The sequence below is a fragment of the Chiroxiphia lanceolata genome, chromosome 8, assembly GCF_009829145.1.
Source record: "Chiroxiphia lanceolata isolate bChiLan1 chromosome 8, bChiLan1.pri, whole genome shotgun sequence".
NCBI lineage: Eukaryota > Metazoa > Chordata > Aves > Passeriformes > Pipridae > Chiroxiphia > Chiroxiphia lanceolata.
The window spans coordinates 4,773,617-4,799,206 of NC_045644.1; the positions used below are offsets into that span (position 1 = coordinate 4,773,617).

The 25,590-nt window shown below is 43.1% G+C and overlaps 1 protein-coding gene across 2 annotated transcripts in view; it reads left to right on the plus strand.

Annotated features, from left to right (window-relative positions):
• DOCK1 (dedicator of cytokinesis 1) overlaps positions 1–25,590 on the plus strand; it is a 282,369-nt gene that overhangs the window by 162,692 nt on the left and 94,087 nt on the right. The gene's annotated exons all lie outside the window — the stretch shown is intronic.

Consider the following 25,590-nt stretch of genomic DNA (forward strand, 5'->3'; position numbering starts at 1 on the left):
CCTGGTGTTTGAAATCAGGAGCCCTTGGAGAGCAGCTCATGAGGAACATCTAAAGCCCCTTGGGTTTCTTTCTTTTTTTAGTATTTTCCAAAGTGATTTTACTTCTCCAGCTGTCTCAGGAGCCTTGTTGCAGGTGCTTGGGAAACCCTCACAGCGTGTGTTACCTGTGTCTTTTGGAACAGGAGAACTCCTCTGGGCTCAGGGGGATTCTGTGGGAGATTGAAATAGGGTTGGGAAGATCTGTGTTTTGACACTCTTAATATCTTGACTGACATAAATAAGCAGACATGTGGCAATTACAGGGATATGAACAATATTGCAAAGAGGATTCCTTAAATTAGCCAGCTCTGGGGTCCCCAGTACAGGAAGGATGTGGAGCTGCTGGAGCGAGTCCAGAGGAGGCCACGGAGATGCTCCAAGGGCTGGAGCCCCTCTGCTCTGGAGCCAGGCTGGAAGAGCTGGGGGTGTTCACCTGGAGCAGAGAAGGCCCCAGGGAGACCTGAGAGCCCCTTCCAGTGCCTAAAGGGGCTTTGGGAGAGCTGGAGAGGGACTTTGGACAAGGGCCTGGAGTGACAGGACAAAGGGGAATGGCTTCCCCATGACAGAGGACAGGGTTAGATGGGATATTGGGAAGGAACTGTTGAGTGTGAGGGTGGTGAGGCCCTGGCCCAGGTTGCCCAGAGAAGCTGTGGCCGCCCTTGGATCCCTGGAAGTGTCCAAGGCCAGGTTGGACAGGGCTTGGAGCAACCTGGGCTAGTGGAAGTTGTCCCTGCCCATGGCAGGAGGTGGAACTGGTTGAGCTTTAAGGTCTCTTCCAGCCCAAACCACTCTGTGATTGCATTATCTTCACACTATTGCCAGATGACCTCTCAGTGTTTGTTTGGGTGGGGATTTGACCTTGATTTTTATTTTAAACTGTGAAATTATGGTCATACAAATGAAAGAGCAAAGGAGCAAAAAGAGCCTCTCCCTCACCATCGGTTTTTCCTTGAAGCACAAAGGGCACCTTTCCCCAGGCAGTTCCTCACTCTGAAAATTTGGAGCAGTACAAAGTGTGGTGCAGAGATCCACAGTCAGGGCTGGGGCTTGGACTTTTGATCCTTAAAAATAGTCTTGTCTTTATCCCACACTGAACATCAAGTCCTGAAGAAGCAAAGACGGGATGTGTTGTTAAGATCTTAGATTCTTCCTGACTAACCTCGGTGCCTGTAGAATATCTAAGTAGTATTTAAAGTTAAAAACTTTCTTAAGTCTCTGTGTTGCTGATGAATATCTGCAGAAGTGCTGAAGGGGGTTGTTCATCCCTAATTCCCTCGTTCATTTTCATTGCACCGGCTCGGTTGGAAATGCTCCTGAATTGATTTCCTTGCTTTTCATTTTTCCTGTTGAAGTTAATGTGGTTTCCAAAACCAGAAAGATGCACTGTAAAATACCTCTCTTTGTCCATCTGCTCTGTTTATTTTCACCCCTATAAACTTTTATTGAAGAAAAGGAGACAAAATTTAAGAACAAATTCTGCCTTTTAAAGCTGCACCATCTTCTCAATAGAAATAACTTGGAATGTGCAGTTTTGGGTCGTTCTTGGAATCATGTCCTGCAGGTCGAGTATTTCTGTGCCGTGAGCCAAAGAAAGTGAGCTAAATTTTAACTATATCCACAATTTCATTGATATCCCTGCATGGAATTTATCTATTAGTGTGAAACCACAGGAAAAAAATAAAAATAGCTGGAAGAGAGCCCCCTCTTAGAGAGATCAGACTCTTAGGAGGTATCTCACCTTTGTGGCAGAGATAGCTCAGGCAACTCCTCTCCATGCAGTGGTTTCCTTCCAGATTAAAATACAGTGGATTAAGCAGTGGATTAAAATATTCTGGCTGAGATGAAGTTGTAGCTATGGGGGAAGAGGGGAAACGGAGAAATGTGGGAGAACAACTGGAATCCAGGGAATATTTGCAAATATAAGTTTAGTTAAAATTTAGTATTACAATTTTTTGAACTTCACTAGCAGGATAAATATATGTAGATATGTGTATTATATATTTCATGCTGGAATGAATACAAAAATTCCTCATATCCAGTGAGGTAATTGTTCCTTTTTTGATAAAATATTTACTGATTATTCTCTAATTTAATTTAACCAACATTTATCACTTTAGCAAAGCAATTCATTGATTAAGAGTCCAAGGTTTTGGTGTCACCAATCTCATGGAATCCCTTGGTTTGCCACCATTGTGTTCAAGGTGACATTGGTTTGCAGATGGCTGGTCAACATTTTTGGGGTAAAAGAGTTTTTTTGGGGAGTAAAAGAAGAGAATGTTCAAACTGATGCAATGGTTTTTCCTTTCAGTGTCAAATTTTGGTCCAAATCAACTGCTGGTTTACTGTAAACAACAATATCCAAGCAACAGGGATGGAAAAATTCCCTGATAAGAGGGTGACAGAGATAGATAATGGATCATAGAATTACATGTAGATATATATATAATAGAGATAATATGGATAAGAGACTATAGAGCATGTGTTTGAAACAGCTGCTTCTAAGGAGAACTTGGAAATAGCTTGTAATTTTATTTAAGATACTTGTCCACCTTTAAATTACAGCTGTTGTAAGGTTTGGATGTGCCCACATTTTCAGGGTGAGTTATTCCTCTTAAGGTAAAGGCATAACATCTGTATTTAATAGTTTCAAGGAATCAGGTTTTCCTGTGTTTCAGGATAGGGCTGGGAAGTGCTTTGGAGGCAGATTCTTCATTCCAGGCATCTCCTGCAGGAGAACACACCCGAGGAGTTTTAAATGTGAAAGGAGTTAAAGCAAAAGGCAGGGACTTTGTATTGTTTACCTTTCCCCCTTCTAAATCATGTTTCTGAAATGTTTCAGGAATTGTTTTTAACTTTTGTCAGAAGCTGACAAGCCCAACTTAGGTTCCTCCTAAACACATAACTCACAACATGAAAGCAATTCCTCTCTACGCTTTCGTAAATGAAAATAATTTAGTCTTTGGTCTTACTTTTGGCATTTGAGACAATCGGTTCCTTTGGTAGACCTTATGATATATTAATTTGTAGCTACTACTTTCATCTGCAGCTGTTCCACTGGAAGCTGAGTTGCCTATGAAAAAGGAATTTGATGTTTTCTGTTCTATTTTTTGTTTCTAATGTCCACATTTACATAAAATACCTGTTTGTTTTGCCTTTTGAAGTCGGAGAAAAAGGGATGAGATGCTTCTCAGTGAAAATGAGGTTTCTTGTGCCTACTAATTTTTCTTCCAGAGGAAATATATCTGGCCCTGAGGAGGGAATGTAGTGGGCATTCCCTGCTTCTCACCAGTGCAATATTGGTTTTGCAGGGGGCTGGGGGTTTGTTTCCTCCTGGAAACTTGGTGGTTGTGATTTAGTCTCAGATGGCAACTAAAATACCAATAACCAGTCACTCCTTACCCCCATCAGGAGGAGGGGAAGAGAACTGAAAGGTGAAAAGTGAGAAGGTTTGAGATAAGAGCACAGAATCCTAAAATGGTTTGGGTTGGAAGGGACCTTAAAGCTCATCCAGTTCCACCCCTGCCATGGGCAGGGATACCTTCCACTAGCCCAGGTTGCTCCAAGCCTTGTCCAACCTGGCCTTGGAACACTTCCAGGGATGGGGCAGCCCCAGCTTCTCTGGGCAACCTGTGCCAGGGCCTCCCCACCCTCACAGGGAAGAATTCCTTCCCAATATCCCATCTAACCCTGCCTTCTGGCAATGGGAAGCTATTCGCTCTTCTCCCTCCATTTATTAGTTGAAATAAAATGCAATAATGTATAATAATAATAATCACAGTAACAACAAATGTAATTTAAATGAAAATAGCAAAGAGAAAAGCAAATGAAAACAGTTGCTCATCACCAACTGACTGATTCCCAACCAGGCCTTGAGCAGCCACCCCCTCCAACATCCCACCCAACTCCATGTGCTGAGTATGATTCCACATGATCTGTTGGGATCAGCTGTCCTGGCTGTGTCCCTTCCCAACTCCTTGTGCTCCCCCAGCCTCTCCCTGGTGGGCTGAGGAGAAGAAAAGGCCTTGTCTCTGTGCAAGCCCTGCTCAGCCATAACAGAAACATCCCTGTGTTATCCACCCTGTTCCCTGCACAAATCCAAACCACAGCTCCACACCAGCTACCGAGAAGAAAATTAACTTTACCCCAGCCAGAAACTTCATGAATTTTCTGCGTGAAAGCCAAAAAACATCTTGCAAAGAGGAGGATGCAGGATGAGGAAGAGAACGCCGGATAAACATGTACCTTTTTACTGTTCCGGAGTGTTTATTTTTGGAGCTTCCAGGGAAATGTGGGCTGTTCTGCTCCCTGGTTGTCATAGCAGTACCTGTCAGATCTATCCTGTGCTCTCAGAATTAACTCCAGTGATGGCTGTGACCATCCATCAATAGTGGGCAAACACTGACGTGCTGCAGCAACTGGGGCAAGTTTTGCGTAACTCGGAGCCTTAAAATCTAGTCCAGGCTTCAGCAGCCTGGGAGTTATTCTTCCTGACAGGTAACCCAAAGCCAAAATAAAATTGGGGTTTAGATTATGAAAATTTGGTTTAATTGCAATATTCTGCTGGGTTTTATACAGGCTTATTGAAAAAGAAACAAAACCAAACCCACTGATGGTTTTAATAAATGTATGAAAATGGGCTCTTTGCACTTACATAATTGACCAGTCAAGTTGCATTCATCAAATAAGTGCAAGTGCAGAAGCCCTTGTTTAAAAATCCATCCCAACTCCTGATGGATGAGGTGTAGTTTTCATAACAGGGAAAAAGAGACCAAGAAGATGATAAAGATTCTGGATTGAAAACTGCAGGAAAAGCAGGAACACACAGAGTTCCACGGTTTATCAAGTAATGTTAGGTGTGTGGGGCTGGGGTGGAGGAAGCAGAAAAAAAATCTTTAAAATCATTGTTTTGTTTTCCAAACCACTGCATGGGTTCAAGCCTGTGTTAATTCCATGTTCAGAGATATTATTAATGGCTTCAATTTGCTCCAGGAGAGGTCTAGGTTGGATATTAGGGAATATTTCTTCATGGAAAGGGTGGAACAGGCTGTCCAGGGCAGTGGTGGAGTCACCATTCCTGGAAGTGCTCCAAAAGAACTGAATGTGGCACTTGGGGACATGGTTTAATGGTGAACACAGTGGGTTGATGGTTGGACTTGATGATCTTGGAGGTCTTTTCCAACTTTAACAACTCTATTCCATGATTAGTAGATGTGACTTGAAAGTCTGAACTTATATCTGGGGCACTGATCTTTAAAATATTTCCTCAATTTATGTTTTTTTATGGAATGTGGTAACTGCTTTACATTTCTAAATTGAAATAGGAACAAAGAAAGTGTTTGAAATGTAGTTATAGTTTAGGAGGACAAAGGATTTATTGTTTCAAGAAGAGTCTGAACAGTATGAAAAGTAGAAGGAGTAGAAGGAATTGGTATTACTTTTCCTGACTATTAATGCATTTCCTACAGGACTGTGCTTACTTAGAAAGTTTAAGAGTCCAGACATGCAGCTTGAACAGCAAAATAATTTTAGTCCAGGCTGGAATGCAACAAGACTTTGAATGGGAGCAATTTTCTTTTTCCTTAGTGCTGAATATTTCTCTGTATAGAAAAACCTCCCCCTATTTACCATGTATAGATTGAGGATAACAATTTTCAAAACATGGAACTTCCTTAGGGACCAGCTTTTAGAATTAACTCCTGTTTCTCAAAGTTTGCTTTTCACCTGTAAATAAAAGACACAAATGCACATTGATAAAACCATATAAAATTTCTGTACGTGGAGGGTTGTTTTTTTTTTTGCTGTCCATAAAACCCGGTTGCATAATGTACTGACCTTTTCAGGACAGACCTTGCAGGATTTTTGCTTTAGCATTGTACCTGTCAAATTAACTGGACCTGGGAGTAAAATGAATGTACTTGACTGTGTTTAAAATAACAGGGGGATTTTTCTTACTGAAAAGGCTCCAATTCCTTGAAGGAATATTCTTTTTTCCCCTTGATGGTTTCCATTGCAGGAGGAAGGGAAGCACCCTCTGCAGCAGGTTGATTTATCCCATCCCAGAGAGTTAGAAATGTTGTCCCTGACAAAGGTGTGGTTGTTACTATATATTGATAACATACATCAGTGTTGTGGTTGTGAGAATTGATGAACATTTGGGGGGTTGGCAGCTCACTGCATTTAATGATCTGTTTTTCTCCTTTATTTCTGTAATCTGTGATAACTTTTGCTGGAGAAGTCATGGCCTTAAGCTGAAGGAGGACAGGGTTAGATGGGATATTGGGAAGGAATTGTTGGGTGTGAGGGTGGTGAGGCCCTGGCACAGGTTGCCCAGAGAAGCTGTGGCTGCCCCATCCCTGCAAGTGTCCAAGGCCAGGTTGGACAGGGCTTGGAGCAACCTGGGCTAGTGGAAGGTGTCCCTGCCCATGGCAGGGGAGTGGGATGAGATGATTTGTAAGATCTTTTCCAACCCAAACCATCCCATGATTCTAAGCTGAGTAGCAGCCAGTGAAGCTGCCCACACTGGGGGTGTGAGATGTCACAGTCCCTCCCAGCTCCCCCAAACATCTGCTGCTTCTCTGAGCACTCCTCCCATCTTCTTTGTCATGGTTAATCCCTTCTGGGGTCTAGAATTGAAATAACAATTTCCAGTCCTAAAATAGTTGCCATGTTGATCGTAATTATATCACCTTCATTAGGGGTTTCATGGGTTTGCAGACGTGCTGGTTTTTGGGCAGATGTCCTGCAGCAGAGTGGGCTTGGGCTGGTGACTGTATCAAACACCCACTGTGACACTGCTTGTTCTGGATTTTATTGTTCTGCTTCTCTTGCTAAACCTATTTTTCTGTCCCTAAAGCAGGGATGGGCTTTGCTGTCCTCCCGAGGATGTAGATCTTGGTGCCAGGGCAGCTCCATCAAACCAGGTGAAGGCTGTTGCAGGTGTATTTCATCCTGAGCACAAAGGGAGAAGGTGCTTTAGTTTTGCTTCAAAAATACCACCTTCATTGCTCAGGAGCACTTAACATCTTCTCAGAATGTTCCTGATATACTCTCTGACACCTCAGCCTTTGATTTGCCACAAGAAAATTACAGTGTCTTGAAAGGGATTGTGTGTTAGGGAACACCTCTTTCTGCACCAGAAAGAAACAGAAAAGGATAAATAAAACAATCCCAGGTGCTGCTGTTCTTGAGTTCAAGGGGGAGAAAAAGTGAACTTGGAGGTTTTTTGAGATTTTTTTTTCTTTTATTTTGGCACCTTGCCAAGTTTTAAGTAGCAAGGCAGTCCTGAGGTTTAGGCATGGTAATATTCCTGGTCGTGGAGTGGTTGTCCTCCTTGGAGTGGTGGTAAATTTATCCCTTCAAGACATTTTGAAAACTACATGTGCCTTAGAAACCTTGAGAATGCAGAGAAATATATGGATTTATCACAGAACCATGGAATTGTTAAGGTTGGAAAAGACCTCTAAGATCATTGAGTCCAACATCAACCCAGCACCACCACCATGTTCACCACTAAATCATGTCCTCAAGTGCCACATCCGTGTGGTTTTTGAACACTTCCAGGGATGGTGACTCCACCACTGCCCTGGGCAGCTGTACCAGGGATTGACAACCCTTGCCATGAAGAAATTTTTCCTAATATTCAATCCCCTGGCACAACTTGAGGCTGTTCCCTGTCATCCTGTCACTGTCATTTAGAATGCTGGGTCCAGGGGACATCCCATGTTACTGCTGCAGGTTTTCCATACAGGATTATCCACGGGGGAATTACTCGTAGGAGTGGCTCCTCCTACCAAACTCCATTTTGTCCTGCTGCTGGTCTTCCTTGGTGTATTTTACCAGCTCTTAAATATCTGTTGCAAACATTTAATGAGCAGTTGAGAGGTCTGTCATTTCCCAAAGTGGCTGAGAAATGGGATAATTTTAGAGAAAAATAGGGCACAGGAGCTGCACAGAGTGAAAGAGGCAGCTTGGATCAACTGGTACAATAAGATAATACTGAAAATGGCTTTTTCTTCTTCTGTTTCTGGAACCATCTTCCACAGGATGCTGTGAATGTCTGGTTTCTTTTGTTTTTAACAATACACTTACAAAGCCAACTCATTATTTTGGATCCTTGCCCTATTTTTTCCCAACTTGTGTATGTTGAGCATTAAGAGCTCCTGGGTTTAATACATTGTTTGGAAAGAAAGCTGTAAGAGGTTATTAGACTGTGTGTCATGGTAATTCTCTGTTGAGAGTCTAATTGAGAGCTGAAGCAGCATTGCCAAATTAATTTCAAATGGAACAGAATGATTCTGATATTATTTTCCCTTCTGGAATCTAAACCTGGGTTGACATCAAGGTACTTTGGGATGACTGTACTCATGAGCATCATACCAGCTAATATATTTATCAGTTCGAGTTTTATGCTATTTTTTGGTTGTCAAATGATGCAGTTCAAGAAGAATTCAATATATTCTGCACTAAATGATGGATAATAAGATGTTGTTACATATTTTTGTTTGTCTGTTTGTGCTCTAATTATTTCAGGAGTAGCAGAAACCCTTGGCAGATTACATTTCCTCAGATAAATTCTTTAGCATAAGAGTTCCTATAATTTAAAATGTTCTTAAAATTTTCTGATTACAGCTGAAAGAACCGTAATTTTAAATTTTAAATTTGATTTTATAATTCTAATGTTCTTTTTTTCTGTTGCTGTCTGAAGCCACCCCAAAGACCCTGGTGTGTAGATACTCAGAGTTTCCTGGTGTGGACATACTCCAAGTTTAGCTCTCTGTAAGATGAGATCCTGAATGTTTGAATTCCCATTATTGTCCCAGTGTGGGTGTTTGGGATGAAGGTGCATCTGAGTATTTACTTTCTCATTTTCTGGAGCCTTTGGGACCATGTTCCTTCCAGCTTTATTCTGCTTTGCCTGGCTCTTCCCATTCAGTTTTGATACCAGATCACTTTCTCCCTGCAGCACCACATTTCTTGGGACCACCTGGATTTGCTGTCTAGGAACCCACAGGGAAAAAATATCAGTTGTAAATGTGACAAGAAAACAAGACTGTGAGAAAATGATGATGGTGAGAATCCAAAGAAAATCCTGGTGGCACTTGGGGCCATGGTTTAGTGCTGGGGTAACAGTTGGCCTTGACCTTAGAGGGCTTTTCCAACCTAAACAATTCCATGATTCTGTGGTTATGGGGAAAACAACCTTGGCACCTAAGCCCACCTGGATGTGCTCTTCCAGTATTACTGGGAATTCTGGTGCCCTGGCAGCCTGTGCTCCATCCACTCTGCACATTTAAACACCCCCATGAGGGGTGTCCACGTCACACTTCCAAAGATGAAACTGCTGCTCCTTTTTAGCACAGAATGTGTGTCGAGAACACAAATGTGTGAATCCCCATTTCTTATAAAAGCAATGGCATGAAGTAGGTAATTAAATCAAGCTGAAGGTGTTAAATCCCAAAGCATGTGAGCAGGACTCCATTTTTACCAACAGTAAAAGTTAAAGTCACGTGATGTCTATTTTTAATGTCTGTTTTTACCAGGGAAGGTGTAGCAATTTTCACTTAAAATCGTTATTTTTCCACATCAGTCTCAGTTAAGTTAATGCTATTGCACGTTTAAAAATACCTGGTGAGTGAAATATGTGCTGCTTTTTCACACTTGAGTTTTATTAATCTTTTCCTCTTCCAGTATTGTAAAAAGCCCCTCAATATTTCAGTCTTTAGAAGGAACAAAAAATGGTTGTTTGGATGTTATAAATGGAATTTCAGGCTTAAGTGCTTTTCTTGGCTATTCCTCTGTAATGCAGATTTCTGTAGTTACCTTTGGACTGTAAATTCTATGGTTTTGACCATCAATTAGTGACTTCATTTTTTTCAGCACTCAGAGGTAGGAGAGAAAATGGCCCTTTGGCTGATCAGTCATATTTTTAAAAGAATTTTATTTATTTTTCCAGTAAAATAATTTGCTCTGCACTGTAATTCTCCTGTTTTCTTTAGATAAGTATTAGAACAACAGAAATTCATGCCTCTTTTCTTCTTCCGAAGAAACAAAGGAGAAACCAAGCCCTCTGCTCTGGAGCCAGGCTGGGAGAGCTGGGGTGTTCACCTGGAGAGGAAAAGGCTCCAGGGAGAATTTAGAGCCCCTTCCAGGGCCTAAAGGGGCTCAGGAGAGCTGGAGAGGGACTTTGAACAAGGGATGGAGGGACAGGACAAAGGGGAATGGCTTCCCACTGCCAGAAGGCAGGGTTAGATGGGATATTGGGAAGGAATTGTTGGGTGTGAGGGTGGTGAGACCCTGGCCCAGGTTGCCCAGAGAAACTGTGGCTGCCCTTGGATCCCTGGAAGTGTCCAAGGCCAGGTTGGACAAGGCTTGGAGCAACCTGGGCTAGTGGAATGAGATGGTCTTTAAGGTCCCTTCCAACCCAAACCATTCTAGGATTATTCTTGGAGAAGGTTGTAACACTGCAAAGGAAAACAGAGTTAAATCCATGCTCCTCTCCTTGTGTATCAGCAAACAGTGCAGGAAATACTGAAGTGTGTTGATTCCTCTTGATTTACTTTCCCTGGTCAGATCAGCGTCTGTAACATTCCCAGGTTATTCCTTCTGACTGCCTTCCATCAATCACCTTTTGATACAGGAGTAAAAAATATTGGGAAATAATAAAAGCTCCAATATTGTCCCTTGTGCTGTACCAATCTCAAGAGCCATCAGGGAAGAAATGGAAGAAGGACTTTTATCGTTGCGGGTATGAGAAGTCAGGAGGCTTTAAACGTGAGGGATGAGGGACAGAAAAATTTATCAGGCTCCTGGAGAAGTTTAACCTTCACATGCTGAAGCAGTGAAGGTGGCTGTGTAGCTCTAGATGTAAAGAACACATCGGGTTATCAGACTTAAGAATTATTAAAGGTTGTTCATGGTCTTTTCCTCTTTTTTTTTGCCTGGGAGATGCTTTAGGACTGATAAGTGTATACAGAACTCTATCCTTTTACTCTCTACCCTTTCAAAAATCTCATCTGCTTTATTTTGCCATCATTTGGTGAAAAATAACAACTGGTTAGCACCTAAAGAAACTTCCCAGAGCCTTCTGGGCTGAGCTGGTTTTAATTTTGGGAACACCAGTTCCCATTTAAGTGTGGTAAGGTGAGCAAGCTTCCCTCAAAGTGGAAGGAGTGATGTTTTGAGCCACTTTCCTTTGGCCTGGACAAGCCCAAGGACAGGGAAGGGTGCAGCTGTGATGCTGGGAAGCTTCTTGGCTTGCTGTGTGTTGAGAAAGTCTTTTGTCACCTCAGGGGGGACCTTCTCCACTCTCTGCAGCTCCCTGACACAAGGAGGGACCCGGGGGGGAGGGGAAAGTCAGGCTCTGCTCCCAGGGAACAAGGGACAGGATGAGAGGAAACGGCCTCAAGCTGAGCCAGTGATGTTTAAATTGGAAATAAGGAACAATTTTTTCATGGAAAGGGTTGTCCACCCCGGCACAGCTGCCCAGGGCAGAGGTGGAGTCCCCATCCCTGGAGGGATTTGAAAGCTGTGTGGATGTGACACTTGGGGACATGGGTTAGTGATGGCCTTGGCAGTGCTGGAGGAATGTTTGGACTTGGTGGTCTTAGAGGGTGGTCTTAGAGGTGTTTTCTGTCCTTAATCATTCTGTGATTCCATGATTTCCAGTGAACATGGCAGGAGGAGCAGCTTCACTAAATAGAGATTTTGTACCTATTAGAAAATAGTACTTTATTGTTAATATACGAATTTTTAATAAATCACGAGTATAGTGACCAGCATAGTTATGAATTTACTACAATTTTGATAAAATATACCTAAAGCCCTGTTTGTTTTTATCTTGCCAGCACATCCCTTTTCTGGGTTTCCATCCTTTTCAGTGACTGACAATTATGCAGCACTTTGGCTTTCGAGAGCAGCAGGCTTGATGCATGAAAAGCCAGTGAGGCCTTTTCTGGGGTTATTAAATTTTAGGATCAGAAATATTTCATGAATGGATTCTAGAAAACAAGCTTTTACAGTTGAAGTATGAGAAAGTACAGCCAGTATAGTAAAAAGTGGAGTTTTTTTTTAAAAAAGGAAAGAAATTATTCATGCTCTGATGTAAGAAATTGTGCACTCTGATTATAGGACAGGAAGAGTTTAAAGTATATTTAGAGAGAAAAGAGGTGCCAGATCATTGGTCATCACCAGTATGAGGGTTTATATCACTGACTATGAGGTCTGAAAATCACCTTCTCTCTCCCTCAATGGCATTGCAGGCATAGGTTGAGCTAAGCCATTCCTGATGGACGTGTATCCTTTTCCATTCTATGGATTAGTATTCCAGCTGAGCAGGCAGTAAAACAGAGATATTGGTAGATCTTGGGATGAACAGATTGAAGTGAGAAGTTAAATTCATTATTTTTGAGCATTAACCAAAGTGGGAGTACCCTTAATATACAGGTAATGGATACATGTAATCATTGGTGGTAGAAAATATCCATCCTGGGGCACCTGCTGTGCAAATCCTGCTCTTTGAGTGGCTGATGTTTAAACTTCCAAGGTGTTTTTCATTTGGGATCTTCAAAACAATACTATGAAAGATATGAAAAGCAAATGTTTTCCTTCTTTAAATTCCTTGTATGTAAACATTCAGCAAATGCCTGTTGAGCTGGGAAGGGTTTTTATTGTTACTGTCAGTGTATTCAGAGATGTGTTTGTATTTGCTCTGCCAGGGGGAGGGGCTTTGCTCTCCCAGCTTTTCCGGTTGTTTGTCCTGCCTGTATGGGAAAGGCTTCCCCTTTTTCTGTTAAAACCAGCCCTTCAAACCTTTTCTATGCTCCCAACCTGCATCCAGAGCCCACTCCTGCTGTGGGAAGGACTGAGCTCTGCAAATGCCTTTGCTGTTCCTCCTCTGACCTTTCCCACCCCCGCTTGACTGTTTAGCTTTCCTAAGCCTTGCCTAAGCCCTCGCCTTGAGATTTGGGAGAGCATCAGCCTGGCCTTTGTGGGAGTTGTTTGCTGCTTGCCAGAGACTTCAGTAAAATACAAAAAAAATTAAATAAATATATGGCTGCTCCAGAAGGTGGGAAAACTGTCATTTTTCAGGTCAGTGTGATTATGAAAAGTCTCTCTCTTTGCAAGTGGCTACAGAGAGAGCTGAAATGGAGCATCTGCTCCCTGATCCCATCTCTGCCTGTGCTGGGACAACTGCTGCAGTTGAGTTCAGAGCTCCCGGGTGACAGACACACCTCCCTGTGACACACAGAGCTCCTCTGGTGCAGCAGCCTCCCCTGATCCCATTTGTTCATTTTCTGACAGTTTAATTGCCTTTGGCAGCCTTTGTGCTGGCTCAGGTGTCACCTGTCTGTCTGCAGCTGGTGCAGAGCCAGCACTAAAGCCCTGCCTGGTGCAGGGGCTGTGTCTCCTGTGCCACAGCCAATTCCTGGCGTGGGGATCGCTCCAGATCCAGACTGAGGGGAGAGGGACCCTTCACCAGGAACTGGAGTTGATAGTACAAGGAGTAATGGGCACACGTTGAAAGGGGGGAGATTTAGGTCAGGTATTAAGAAAAGTATTAGGAAGAGATTTTTCACTGTGAGCGTGGTGAGACCCTGGGACTGGTTGCCCAGGGAGGCTGTGGGTGGCCCAACCCTGGTGGTGTTGAAATCAGGCTGGAAAAGGCCTTGAGCAGCCTGGCCTGTGGAAGGTGTCCCTGCCCATGGCAGGGGTTTGGGTTCTACATTAACAGAAAACTTAAAGAATCACCTTTGTGATATTTCTTAATGCTGGGATTTTCCTTCTGAGAGCTCAGGCGTTCGGTGATCCCTGGGTTTGCTCCTCTCTGTGTTTGATGAGGTGGATTTAGTTTGTTTGCCTGTAGCTGGCCCAGTCGTGCCTGAGGTATGCAAGGTGTAACAGGAGTACTCAAAAAAAAGATGTAGGAGAAGGTAATTGATGATTTTCTGTCACTTCACTGATAAAGATATCCAAGCAGAAACATTTCTGGGATGAATTTCAGCTGCGTGTTCCCGTCAGTGAGTTTTTAAAGGAGGTGTGAAACTCCCATGTATTTGTGAGGATCCACTCTCCCTCCCACATTGTTGTCTCATGTTCTTCCTGCTGGACTGTTTTACCAGCCAGAAACCAGGTTTCATTTTTAAAAATCAGAGTATAATTACCAGCTGTCAAAGCCAAACATGTTTTTTGTAAGTTCTTCTGGAACACGGAATAACTTTTTGTTTGTCAAACTATTTTTGACAACATCCTTCTTCCACAACCACTTCAGTCATGTTTCTCAAGGAAAAGTTTTCTTAAGGAAAAATATTTCCATATTTGAGATATGAATCATAGTTATTACCTGATATTTGGTGTCATATTGAGATGTACCTTCTTCTTTTGATACAGCCCCAAGCACTTTTTAGGCTTACAGTTATGCATTGAGCACTTGCCACTGTCTTGTATCCTAAAAAATGCTACTTCTTAGCCAGAGTTTTTCCTGATCTACATAAACCTGTAGTTTTCAGTGGTTTTGACAGCATCTAAGGATTTTATTGGGTTTTTAAAAGAATTATTCTTCATCTTTTCCCAATTTTCCAAGCGTTTTTACGGCAGCAATGCCAAGAAGCGGGCGTGCTTTTCCAGGTGAATACTGATGGAGGGGTGTAGAGAGGGATCATTGCATTGTCATTCCTTGCCAAATTCATTGCTGGAGTACCTTGGTGTAGCAAGGAAATGATACAAATGTGTGCTGAGTTTGGGTTTCCTTCAAATGACACTTCTGTGTGTGCAGCCAAACCTCCAAAACTCATTTTTCACCCTCACCATGTTCTAATGCTGCTGAGGGAGGGGGTGAGGGGGCTTGATGCTCCTTGAAGAATGTGCTCTCAGCTTTATGATCTGGAATCATGTCATGAAATCATACAATCCCAGGTTCTAAGGGGGCCTCAAGGATCTTCTGGTCCAACCTTTGTTGACAAAAGCACAGCAGATCTCTAAGGAAGGGAGTTTGGTTCTCATTGAAGAACACGTTCTCAACCCTTCTGTAATTTCTCTTGATATCTGAGGACTCTCATTCTGCAGGGAGTTATAGAATCCTGGAATGGTTTGGGTTGGAAGGGACCCTGAAGCCTGTCCAGTCCCACCCCCTGCACGGGCAGGGACACCTTCCACTAGCCCAGGTTGCTCCCAGCCCAGTCCAACCTGGCCTTGGACACTTCCAGGGATGAGGCAGCCACAGCTTCTCTGGGAAATCCATTCCAGGGCTTCACCACCCTCACAGGGAACAATTTCTTCCTAATATTCAAACTAAATCTGCTCTTCTTCAGTTTGTACCCATTACTCCTTGTCCTGTCACTTCACTTTCTGATGAACAGTCCCTCTTCATCTTCCCTGTAGGCCTCTTCAGACACTGGAAGGTGCTCTGAGGTCTCCACACAACCTTCTGTTGTCCAGGCTGTAACAGCCCCTACTTTCCCAGCCTGTTTCCCAGTCCCCTTATCAACTTAATGGCCTCCTCTGGACTTGCTCCAACAGTTCCATGTCCTTCTTATGTTGGGAACACCAGACCTGTACTCAGGAGTCCAGATGGGAATCCATTTCTTCATTTCTCCTCTTTTCATTTACTATTTTCTGGTGTAGTCTAATGTTTTCCAAACGGAAAAAAATCCACCACTCTATAAACTCTTGTCTCTTGATTACAGAAGGTAAAAATCTCTCATTTGGTGCTGAAAACACAGTTTATAATGAACATGAATCACAAACAGGTATTAAATGTAAAAGCCAAGGGACTTGTGAATGGTCACCAGCTAGTCAAGGGCGATGCAGGTTTTTTAAATTCTCTGTATTTCTGAAGGGCCACTGCACCCTTTGCTGTGTGTTCTGGGTGATCTATGGCATCACCCAGTGCTTGTCAAATACCACTCAGAGCAGGCATTTGGCTTAGTTAAAGCATCCTGATGTTTTTACAGCTTCCTATATTTTAGATTCTGCCGAGAAAACTGACAAGGAGAAATGAGGAATTTATGAGGAAATCGTGAAAAATTTATGGTGACTTCAGAGATTTATTCATCCAGCACATAAAGTGTGGTTTAACTTCTGACATCGGAGCTGCTAATGGGCAGTTTGAATATAGACTAAAACTGTTGACTGGTTTGTATGAATATGCAGATTGCACACTGGATTCCATCCTGTGCTGGGCTTTGTATTTCACAGAATCATGGAATGGTTTGGGTCGGAAAGAACCTTAAAGCCCATCCAGTCCCACCCCTGCCATGGGCAGGGACACCTTCCACTAGCCCAGGTTACTCCAAGCCCCGTCCAACCTGGCCTTGGACACTTCCAGGGATGGAGCAACCACAGCTTCTCTGGGCAACCTGTGCCAAGGCCTCACCACCCTCACAGGAAAGGATTTATTCCCAATATCCAATATAAATCTACCTTCCTTCAGCTTAAAGCCATTCCCCCTTGTCGTATCTATGCACCAGCTGATGGACTTCTAACTTAGAAGAGTTCGTTTCATTGTTAGTCAGGATTTCAAACTCATTGTTTGTCTTAGAAAAAAGTCATGGAATAAAACCCCTTAGGAGAAAACTGGAGTATTGCCAATAACAAACTTAGACCACATCCTTCAATATCAGATCTTTAAAAGAACGCCCAAACCTCAACCCAACACTCACATGCATCTCTGAAAAAAAAAGAAGAAAAAAGCAGGGTTGGTTTAGATATTTATTTTTTAAGCTTTGCTGGGCAGTTTCTGGATATTATCTTCACAAAGCAGAACTCGGTGTGTGGACATATGAGTCCACAGGGAAAATAATAGCATTTTCCTCAGCCTCATTTCAGTTTGACTGTTGCATTAATTTCCTTTATAACTTCTGACATCTGTAGTACGAATTGCTAATTTGTTTGGGCTGAGAGTTAGCAGGAAAAAATGACTCCACTGAAGCCAATGTGTAAAAACACTGTTGCATTCAGCATTTTTGCCATGGTTCCCCTGCCGTGGCCGACTCCTCCATTTTTCGTGCTTAACCTGGATTTGCTTGAAACTTGTAAACTTTACCCGTACGTGGAGTTTGGTATCAGAGCTTGCTGTTCTCTCTGCTGTAAAATATCTAATCCCTTTTACTTACATGTTTCTCTTAAAGCTGTTCTCTTGTTCTGACATGGAAATCCTCCCTGTGATGGATGAAATCCAGCAGTTGCCTTGATCTAGTGTGGAGACTGGGATGGGTTTGTTGGAGCTGATAAATAGGGAGGGTTTGGATTAAGACACCCTGCAGTGGGTTTTGGGCAGAGGTGTGGGTATGGGGTGAGCAGTAGGGCTCCAAGACTGGGTGATTATGGGAGTTAACCCCCATATCTAGAAAAGCTCTTTCCAATCTGTCAGACAGAGCAGTGTCTCACAGAAAGCCTGTGGCGTGAGATAGCAACCAACCACAATTGTCCTGACATAGCCAGCTTGAGATGAGACAAAATTTACTGGTACACACAGGTTTTCCAAGCTTTTCAGGTAATTCAGTTGAAAATCTGGAAGGGCTGAGTTGTGTTTTGTGGATAGGAGTGTTAGATGGCAAACAAATGCTGTCAAAACATGGTGGGAGCCTGTGGGAGGTTCTTCTGAAGTAGAAGGGATTCACTGGGTTAAGGAATAGGATGGGACAAGGGGGAATGGCCTTAAGGTATAGGAGTATAAGGTATATAAGGTATATAAGGTATATAAGGTAAAATGGTTTAGGTTGGATATTGGGAAGAAATCCCTCCCTGTGAGGGTGGTGAAGCCCTGGCACAGGTTCCCAGAGAAGCTGTGGCTGCCCCATCCCTGGAGGTGTTCAAGGCCAGGTTGGACTGGGCTTGGAACAACCTGGGCTAGTGGAAGGTGTCCCTGCCCATGGCAGGGGGTGGAACTGGATGGGCTTTAAGGTCCATTCCAACCCAAACCATTCTGCGATTCTAAGGAAGAGCAGAAGGTCCTGTTCTCTCCCTCTGAATCATGGGAGATGTCCATGCAGCTGTAAACATGGCACTTGTGCATCCATGGCATGGTCAGAAGGGATGAATGCCAGAGAATCATAGGAACATGTTTCCAATTTAGGTTGGAGAAGCCCTTTCAGACCATCAGGTCCAACCATTCCCCAGCACTGCCAAGGCCACAGTACCCCATGTCCCCAAGTGCCACATCCACATGGCTTTTAAATCCCTGCAGGCATGGGGGCTCCACCACTGCCCTGAGCAGCTGTGCCAGGGCTGGACAGCCCTTTCCATACAGAAATTTTCCCTAGTATCCAACCTGAACATCCCCTGGCACAACTTTGAGGCCATTTCCTCTTGTCCTATCCATGTTCTGAAAGTGTTCCTACCAAATCACTTCCAGCTGTGTTATTAAATGAAATCACAGTGGTGCTGAACCATCTTGCTTTAGGGTTTGGGGTTTTTGTTGCCTCCTCCCCAGTGCTCTTTATTAATAAATGAATTCTCTCCATGCAGTGAATAAGCCTGTTTGGGATGTAAGTACTGTAATGCACCTTACAGAGCCAGTGCTGGATTTGGGAATGCTGCAGGATCTGTCAGGAGCTTTAGGCTGCAAAGGAGCAATCCTGAAAAGCCTTTTCTAAAATAAAAAAGGGAGATTTACGTGGTTTGGTTTCTTTATGCCTGGAGAGAAAATCACCATGTAAAGGTTTTGTCTTATTTTCTACTTCTGTATCACTAAATTTGATACATCAATTAGAAAATTCAGTGTAAGGATGAACTGAAGATGCACCAACAGTAGAAAGGGTTTTCTGGTGCTGGTCACTATGAAGTTTGTCCATTGGAACACTGTAATAACAATTTAAATGTTATTGATTTGATCATTCTATGGATCTGAATTTCCCTACACAAATTCTCCTTCAAATTTCACTGGGTAAAAATTTGCCTCTTTGTTGCCTTTTTTTTTTTTTATGTTTTTCCCCCTCTGGATATTGATTAATTGCTGTGATTTATGTATTTATTTACTCTTAGAGTGCTGCATTTTGGCTGTTGAGTGCATGAGCAAACAGCTCATGATACAAACATTGAATCATGGAATGGTTTGGGCTGGAAAGACCTTAAAGATGATCTTATTCCTCCCCCTGCCATGGGCAAGGACACCTTCCATAGACCAGGTTGCTCCAAGCCCCATCCAACAATGGCAGTTGTGATTCTAAACTTTTATTACCTTTTACAACATTTTATTTTTCCTTTTTTTTTTCAGTTGTAAAATGCACAGGAAAAATAAATACCTACTATTAAATCTTACTCAACCCTTTTTCCCCTTCATACTAAAACTTTCTTAGATTATTCTGTATGTCTTGGTTACACATACTTAAATTTCCAACCTAAATTTATAAGGTATTCTTATTCTACTGTGTAAGTCTCCTAATCTGCAAATAATAGGATAATTAAAAATTCATGTTTATGAAAATGACTTTTTTTTGGTGGTATATTTTCCAAGTCACTTGACAGCAGTGGCTCTTGGGCTCCAGGTGCACGTTGTGTCCTTGGGCTCTCCTTGCCTGCAATAAGCAATTGCTGTGACCATTGTCAGCTTACAAAACACTTCCCTTAAACAATTCCTTCTTTCCCTGATCATAAATTCCCTGGCTCTGGGAGTGCTGTCTGGATGGGGGGAATGCTGAGGATGCTGAGCTGGGGAAACTGGATGTGGAGTCACCCAAAGTGCAGCTCATCCATCCAAGGCACAAATACCTGGCATGGGTTTTGGTTATTTATATCTTAGTCAAGACAGGTCAGAGATTAAAATGAAGAAGGAAATTAAAACCTGGGTTTTGAAAAGAGCAAATGTAAGTTGGGCACAATGTCTGACTCCACATGTCGTTGGAGGGGTGAAAAATGTGGTTTTTCCTTGCTCTGTGATAGACAGCAAAGGATGGGATGGGATGGGATGGGATGGGATGGGATGGGATGGGATGGGATGGGTCTTGCTGTGACACTCACATAATCATGGAATGGTTTGGATTGGAAGGGACCTTAAAGACCATCATGGCAGGGACACCTTCCACTAGCCCAGGTTGCTCCAAGCCCCATCCAGCCTGACCTTGGACACTTCCAGGGATCCAGGGGCAGCCACAGCTTCTCTGGGCAACCTGTGCCAGGGCCTCACCACCCTCACAGGGAAGAATTTTTTCTCACCACTTCTTGTATTCTCGTTCCTTGGCACTGACCCTCATGCCCTGAACATTGTGAACCAGAGTAAATTTTTTGCGCTATATGTTTATCTTATTTTAAACCAATTCACAAATACAAAAGTAGGATGGTCTAAGTGAATAATTTCATGTTTTGGCTGTTTTTTTTCTCTTTTATCAGTAACAGTGTAAATACTTCTCTTTTATTTTTCCTCATGGAATTTCAGTGCGTTATGTTGATGTGAAAGAGCTTTAAAAAGTAGCACTGAGTTCCTCTAAAAAGTTTAAAAAAACCCCAAACAACCAACAACTAGTAAAACCTGCTCATCTCTGCAAAGATTTATGTCTTTTTGTACTTGAACTCATATTCAGGAGTTTTGCTTTAGGATGGCCACGGAGTCCAACAGAACTGCAGGAAAACTATCAAGGAAGCATATTCTGCCATGTGGATTCAGTGGGTTAAGAAGGACATGATTTGTGAAGGTTTCAAATTTTAACCCATTTTTTTGGAGTTTCTCAGTTCGTTTTGGAGTCTGAATTATAGCAAAGATAAGAATAGGGACAGATTTAATGTCAAAATTCAGGTATTTCAGAACACCAGCTCAGGGAATTTATGCTGCAGGTGTCAGGAGTGTCAGCAGTAAAGTCAAGAAAGCAGCTTCCATTTTAAATGGGATGCTGCTCATTTCTGGATGTGCTGAAGGCTCTGATAGACACAGGCTTCACGAAAATGGGCATAAATTGTACAGACAGATGTTGCCTTTGGGCCCATGGGCTGCTGGGAGGAGATGTACTATGGCAGATGTTGAATAAAGGGTTTGTAGCCTGCTTTGAGGACCCCCCCAGGAGAATCAGAGGGGTTTTATTAATAGGTTTGTAATTGCTTCCCATCCTTGAGCACACAGGAGAGCAGTGGGAACGTGGTCATGCACCAAAGTGTCTCTGATGAGGTGTTGTGTCGTCAGATTGGCTGCTGCTAAATTGGGTGGTCTCAGAAAATGATGTGAGAATAAACACCAGGACAATATCTCCTGGCATTATTTAGGCTCACAGGGGACATTCTGGCTCCCTGCAACTTCCTGACAGGAGGGGGGAGCCAGGGGGGGAAACGGGCTCTGCTCCTAGGAAACAAGGGACAGGATGAGAGGAAACGGCCTCAAGCTGTGCCAGGGGAGGTTTAGGTTGGATATTTGGGAAAATTCCTTCATGAAAAGGCTTGTCCAACATTGGACCAGGCTGCCCAGGGCAGTGGTGGAGTCCCCATCCCTGGAAGTGCTCAAAAAACACGTGGATGTGGCACTTGAGGACGTGGTTAGTGGTGAACGTGGTGGTGCTGCTGGTTGGCATTTGGATTTGATGATCTTCAAGGTCTTTTCCAACCTTAACAAGTTCCATGGTTCTCTGATTAGTAAGGATGCAGTTTGGATTATTTTAATTTGCCTTAAAATTTTACTTTTCTTCAGTCTTTGAGCTGATTCCCAAGACTGAGAGGGATCCATGATGTTAACTCTGACCTATTGTTTTCCTAAATCTCATGCCAATATAAGTTGCAAGAAAATCAATTATTTCCTTATCAGGAAACCAGTATGTGGTTTTCTATTTCCTATAAACATTAGTCTGAAATGTGCTAATGACCTTTTTTTAAAAAGCATTTTATTATGATACCTAGTTTGGCATAGTAAAGGATTTATTTTTTATGTGCTGTTTGAAGTTACATATAAATTCAATCTTCCATTCACAGTCCACTTACTTAACTGAGTACTTAATTTAAAGATACTTTTGGCTTGAATTCAGTTAACTTAAAATTATTTTTGAGATAATTGCAGCACAAATATCAATGACAAACAGGCCTAATTTGATCTCATGTGCTATATATATATATGTATATATAAAATGTTGGTTTTACATTTTAATCTGAAAAAACATACACTGGATTTGTTACTCAAACAATTGGGCATTGTGGGTAAATTAAACTTTCCCAACTTGTTCAGTTCTTTCTTTGCTAAAGGGCCTTTGTCAAAGATGCTTTGCTTGCCATAAAGAGAGATTCACAGTGACAGTTTTATATAACAACAATAATATTAATTTGAATTATTTTTGTAAGAAGCTCAGAGCATCTGGGGGAGATCATCTGCATTATGTTGACCTTACAGATGTTCAAGTTGATTCATAGAGGAATGAAGTAATTTGCCTGTACCCATGCAGGGAACAACCAGCAGTGAAGAATAGAATTCAGATCATAGATTATTTTCACATGAATGTTCTGCACCATTTTAATAACCAGTGCATTTTCTCTATGAATATTAACCCATATGTCCAGCTGAGAGAACCCAGTTCACATCTTGGGTGAAGAAGTTGAAAATTCATTCCAAGTTTTATGCCAAATTAAGGAAGGTCAATGTAATACTTAGTTTTGTAAGGTGTAGGCAAACATTCACCCTGAACAGGCCATAGGGTTATTTACTTTTGTGGAGTTTAAAGTTGATGGTCATAGAATTGTCACAGGATCACAGAATGGTTTGGGTTGAGAAGGATCTTAAAGACCATCTCATTCCATCCCCTGCCATGGGCAAGAACACCTCCCACTATCCCAGGTTGCTCCAAGCCCCATCCAACCTGACCTTGTACACTTACAGGGATCCAGGGGCAACCACAGCTTCTCTGGGCAACCTGTGCCACGGCCTCCCCACCCTCACAGGGAAGAATTCCTTCCCAATATCCCATCTATCCCTGCCCTCTGGCAGTGGGAAGCCATTCCCCCTTGTCCTGTCCCTCCATCCCTTGTCCCAGGTCCCTCTCCAGCTCTCTTGGAGCCCTTTGGGCACTGTAAAAGGACTCACAAGTTCTCCCTGGAGCCTTCTCCTCTCTGAGCTGAACAATGATCCTTCCTGATCCCCATCTTGCTGCTGGAGGTTATCACTTCCAGAATATTGCTGCAAAAAAGCACCTTGTGTAAATATTCCCACTGGATTCAGGCAAAAAGAGCTGGGATGGTTTGTATGGTTTAAATTAACCCAGTTGCTTTTGACTGACACGGATGGTGAGTGCTCTGAGGAACCACTTTGCTTTGAGCTCCAGAGCAGGAACGGGGAGAAGGTAAAGGGTGGGAGCCTCTTCTGTTTGCAGAACCTTCTTTAAGCCTTGTTCAGCTTTAAACTTAGAACATAAAGCCTTTGGAGTGTGGGTTGTAAATCCAAGGATAATAAACGTCAGCCTCATCCAAACTTTCTGCAGAACTGGTGTTGCTCACAGTTGGGCTGGATGTACTTTGCCACATGAGAGCTGGGTAAGGATTCGGTTGTCAGCACAAAGGTTTATTTCACCTTTCTGCTATAAAAAGATGGATCAGGCAACGTGTGTTGCATTATCAGATTATCCCAAGAATTGGAGTGTTTTGCATGTAAAGCTTCAGTGCTGATAATACTGTGCCAAACGAGTAGGAACGAACAGATGCTGAGTAAATAATCCCATTTTGTTGTTATTTGTAATGAATTTGTTGATAGGAAACAACTTCTCTGTCTGTTCCCATCCTGATAATTTGATAACCCATTTGTATTATTTAAGCTGTGTATTTTGTGAACACCAAGGCCGAGTCATTTGTAACAGGAGCAAGATGTAGGAACCACTCTCCTCAAGTGTTTTTTAAATTGCTTTGCTTGCAGCTACAGAGTTTGCTGGAAAGAATGATTTCTCATTCTGAAATTTCCGAGCCTCAGGAGTGGTCACAGAGCTGAGGAAGGGACAGCCTGGTGATTTAAGACTATTTAATGCCCCGCTTGTTGTGGAACAGAGCACTGGAGACCTTCCTGGTCTAACAGAACATATCACTGCAGTTCCTTAATGCCCTAAACCAGCAAACTGATTTATCACCTATTAGGTCTTATTAGATCCCATTCAGTAGGAAAAATGAACTGCTGGAGCTGGGTGGCAGAAAATTAATTTGAAATAAATGTGATACACTCAAGCTTCTTCAGTTCTTCTCTCCAAGTCCCCGTGGCTGGGAAGCTGGTTTTCCAGGTTGGACATGGTTTCTTGCAGGGAGGGATGCCGTGCATGCAGGAACACAGGATGATGTAAAACTGACCTGTTAGAGACAGGTGGAGCTTTCACGTGGTGACTTTACACATTTATAATGTAGATTTGTTAAAAAAACATTTACAGTGCCCTCCTTACACATCTCCTTTGGTGCCTGGAGGGGCACAGGGGAGCAGCTGGCAAGGGGAGGGCACGTCTAAAGCTGTGTCAGGGAATGACATCATCTGGAGAGGGGGCTCAAGAGTGGGGTTTTATTTCTTCCAACAGCATTTCTTCCCCAGGAGAAGCCGTGGGGAGCCACTGTAAACCTTTTCCCACAATTTCAGTTTCTTATGAGTTTAAATCTGTTGTTTAAAACTGGAGTTGTTTCTGTGAGTGGTTGCCTGACACGTGGGGAACCTGTTGGAATGAGTCCAGAGGAGGCCACAGAGATGCTCCGAGGGCTGGGAGACCCTCTGCTCTTGAGTCAGGCTGGGAGAGCTGGGGGGGTTCATCTGGAGAAGAGAAGCTCCAGGGAGACCTGGAGAGTCCCTTCCAGTGCCTAAAGGGGCTTCAAGAGGCCGGAGAGGGACTTTGGACAAGGGCATGGAGTGACAGGACAAGGGGCAGTGGCTTCCCACTGCCAGAGGACAGGGTTAGATGGGATATTGGGAAGGAATTCTTGGGTGTGAGGTTGGTGAGGCCCTGGCCCAGGTTGCCCAGAGAAGCTGTGGCTGCCCCTGGATCCCTGGAAGTGTCCAAGGCCAGGTTGGATGGGGCTTGGAGCAACCTGGGCTAGTGGAAGGTGTCCCTGCCCATGGCAGGGGGTGGAATGAAATGGGCATGATGAAGGTCCTTTCCAACCCAAACCATTCTGGGATTCCATGATTCTGTGATCAGCAGAGTCCTTGCACTGGCCTGCCAGCACTTACAGGCTTCCCAGCCCAGGTCCACAAGGTTTTTGATGATATTCCCCTTGGATGAGGAGTTTCACATGTTGTGTCCCTCCCTCCCACTGCTGAGTCCAGTAATCCTGTCTGGGTACCTGGGCAATGACGTGTCCATCAACTGCTCTGCACATGAGAAGAGAAAATATTGAATTCAGCTGGAGAGGAGGAAGGGAAGCACAGGTGTGATCAATCAGCCCCTTTTGGGTGCTGAGACTTCTTAAAGAATGAGAAGATGAACTACCAGTTTTTTTCAGAGGCAGCAGTGAAAATTACCTTTGCAATTCCAGCTGAATGAATGAAGTTTTATTTATTCCATAACACCAAAGATAAATCACTAATACTCTGTATTTTGTTTGTACATCATCATATCAACATTTTCCTGTCCCAGGATTAAGATCAGTTGGGCTTGGATTTGTGATTTACAGGTTTCACCTGAGGGCAGGAGA